This window comes from Dermacentor silvarum, chromosome 2 (assembly GCF_013339745.2).
Source record: "Dermacentor silvarum isolate Dsil-2018 chromosome 2, BIME_Dsil_1.4, whole genome shotgun sequence".
NCBI classification, from domain to species: domain Eukaryota; kingdom Metazoa; phylum Arthropoda; class Arachnida; order Ixodida; family Ixodidae; genus Dermacentor; species Dermacentor silvarum.
Genome location: NC_051155.1, coordinates 57,358,832 through 57,362,517, shown reverse-complemented (window position 1 = coordinate 57,362,517; position 3,686 = coordinate 57,358,832).

The following is a 3,686-nucleotide window of genomic DNA, read 5'->3' as shown; positions in this document are numbered from 1 at the left end:
TGGTGATGTGAAGAATGTCACTGGTTGTCACAGCGGAGGACGTAGTGGAGGTGGCCAGAATGATTTCACAGGTGGCATAGGTCACTTGGCGGAGCACGCCATATTGCCCTGTATAACAGGAGAGTAATTTTTCACAAAGGACATCTTTATGAGATTCTTACCAAAGGAACACGAGAGTGCCGGGCGAAAAATGGACATCACGGTGACGGAGGTCGTAGCGGTGCTTCTGTTTGTCTTGAGACACTTGCAATATGAAGACCAGCAATGAGTAAAATAGCGTACGCGTGACAGTAACCTCTAAACAAAAACTTCGCTTCCCAAATGGTTTCCTCTGTTTCAGTATCTCTAAGGCTTCTGCTGCAATTAACAAAATTACCGGGTCACTTCCTTCGCCGCATACTTCTCGCAAATTTTCTCATAGTGTTCTTTCATAGACTTGCGTAGCGGGGCAAAGAAAGCACGGCTCACTCCGTCACACTTGTTTGTTGTGAATTCTGCTTTTCATTGCCGAATCGATGTAACGAAACAAGGCACACACCGCGAAAGAAGCCTTGCATCAAATTTCTGAGCTAGAAAGCCTACATGCAAGACTTCCACGTAGACTTCATACTCTGAACGAATATTCCCTGACGTGGAAAAAAAAAGAAAACTTTCTGTTCGTGAAGTTTCCATTGTTCCCCCGCCATTTCGCTCCATCGTTCACACCTTGTTAGCTAATGAGCTCATTTCATGTAGTCTACATAATCACGAACGGCGTCCGTGCAAGCGTACAATTTTATTTCTCCTTTCTATCACTCCCTTGAGGAACACCTGCCCCTGGAGACACCGCTTGTTTACCAACGCCTACGTCATCCTTACCCGCCGCCGCCGCACTCCCACGAAAGCTCGTCTAAAAAGACGCATTGCAGTCATTAGTCGGAGGGCCCCGCCCTCCGTAGCGACGGCGGGATTGTTCCTTCTTCTGCAGCCCTTCGCCGGCGCAAATTTTGTGACCACACACACACACTTGCGCTTACGAAAACAACGCAAATCTGCCACGTTGCATTGCATCTGCGGCCAGAATGATTGTTCAGCAAAATCCGGTCGAGTGAATCCCCGCGAATGCGCTCGGGGAGACCAGGGGAACGTTTCTGGTGGGGAGGCCATGGTGGAACGAGCAGTCGTAACAAGGTTCGTGAATATTAATTGGCTCGATTCGTTAGGGGCGCAAGCTCGGAAGACGAGGCCGCCTGCCTTGTTTCCTGGTATTGCGTAAATTTGCGGGCGCCCAGGGAAAAGAGTGCACCTGCCCGGAGACCGAGCGTTCTGTTGTGCCATTACAAGGGCTCCTGAACGTGGACTCAATCTTTGTTTTTTTTCTTTTCTTTTGAAGGAGGTCCCGTGATTCGAGGAACATCCACATGCCGCGACTACTCCGAGGCTGCCACGTCATGTAGTCGAAATGGACCCGCGATGTGCGCATTTTTGTAAACTATCTTATATGTCTTTGTTTGAAGAAAGTGAATGGACTACAAATGCATGCGCTGAAATATTCTGGCCTCTGTTGCATCGCACGACAGTGACGCACAGCTCTTGTACCCTCTCAGTGGTTTTCTACACATTTCCGGTTCTGTTGTATTATTCCTAAGTTATACACTTCAGTCATCGCTGTCTGTCTCTGGAAGGTTGTCGTAAAAGCAAAGCCAAAGTCAGAGGCAATGATAAAGTTATCGCTTTAAAGTGAAAATCAAAGCGAAAACACTAAGACTTGTGGCTCCCGTAGGCACTTGAGTCATATTTTCATAATAGCAGCTTTTGTAGGAAACTATGCCTACTTCCACGTCTTGGCGTCGCACATTTCCAGCTGCCACCCATGCTGCTTGTGATCACGCGTTCGCAGTGACATCCAGTTTCCTTTCGGCCGTACAAACCACAAGCTCTACGTCAGGATGGTAAAACGTTTACCAAAACGAATGTTTGGAAAACCAAAATAGCGTGGTAGGAGTTGTGGTTTGCAGAGGTCCTTGGAACTTGTTCACATGCATCGGTAGCTCAGAAGTCGACAGACCTCAAAAGGCTTGTGCATAATGAATCGTACGCAATTAATTACTTGTGCTCAGTTACACTTCCTGCAGTTTTGGAATTCATCAATTAGTTGCTTAGTAGGTTGCGATCACCGTAACTAAATTCTTTATTCAGTAACCAAATGCGTGGGACCTGCTCATTTATTGTTCGAGGCAAACAGTAAAAATTTGGAGGACGCTTAAAGGGACACTAAAGGCAAATACTTAGTCAAGCTAAAGTGATGGATTAGTGCTCGAGTATCTCTAAGGCGTCAATATTATCGCGAACAGAGCCTTAGTAATCGAGAAAATGAGGTAAATGCCGGACGCGGTTAAAGACTCCCGCGGGACATTCAAGTACTCGCCCGATGACGAAAGTACTCCTCATTTAAACTCTGTCACTATGACTGAACCACTCGTTATAGAAACACCATTGTATTGTATTATAACACGAAAGAAAATACTACTTCGCCAGTTCGATTTCATTTTTAGAAAAAAGAACTCATTGACATTACACCGTTCACAACGACGCGGGTGATCGAAAGGTTTTGTTTTCGCTCGACTCTGCGCCGCCCGCGCTTTCGCTTTTCAGTAGTTCCGTGTTTTTCTCGACAGCGAACCTCGCACAAACTGGAAGTAGCAGATGAATCTACTTCCATGTGATGTCTCGGGATGCCCGAACTATCCACGCCACTTCACCAAAAGCAGCTGCAGCAGTGCATTGTACCGCCGTCTCTAGGGCACCGTTTTACTCACCGACGGCACCAATGGGCGATGGTGGCATATGCAACGTCACCACTCCCCAGTTGGCGTGTTGGGAGGCTCGAATTGCCAATATGGTATTTGGACCATTCAGATACAATTTTCTCGTAAACTGTATTTTGTATATCTGAAATCGAATCTACATTTTCTATATCTATATCTTTGCTATATCTGAAAGTAACGAGACAAGGGTTGCGAGGTTTCTGGATGTTATTTAAACAGTCCACGTCGAGTTAGTATTTGCCTTTAGTGTCTCTTTAAGCTTCGCCTTTAATTGTGGAACGTGATAGCATTTAAGGATCTCTGAATGCTTGTCAGGGCTCGGCAACTGCAACTTTATTTTTTCTCCACCTTCGCCTCGGCGCGCCACTGCCGTTTTACGTTCCGAGGAGGCGAGCGCCATCTGGATGGTGTTTTCGCAAGTAACCTACCCAGGCGCGCCGCTGTTGGTATGGTAGAAATACTGGAAAAAGGGGTGTCTCTTTGAGTTTCCTCTTAACAGAATTATGTTTTCCCGTACATTCAAATTACAATCCGACGCTATCGTGTCTGTAGGTTGTGGTTAAGTCGTACTTCATGACTTTTCTGACGGATTTTAGTTTGAGAAATTCAATTAGTTCACTAATTGCTCTGTGCCACGCGGAGGGCCTGCGTGATCGGGGTGATTCGGGATGATTTCCTCAGCCGCCGACACCGACGCCGGATTTTCTGTTGCAGGGGGCCGTTAACGCTGTCGCATTAAAAGGCGACGCAGCTTTGAGCACTATTTTAGGCGTTAATTCAGCAGAACGCCCGCAGTCCCGCCAAGCAGCAGCCTCCCGAAGGCGCCTATTCTGACAGGCAAACCCGGCGCTGAGTATTCGTTTCCTTAAGTCAACGCAA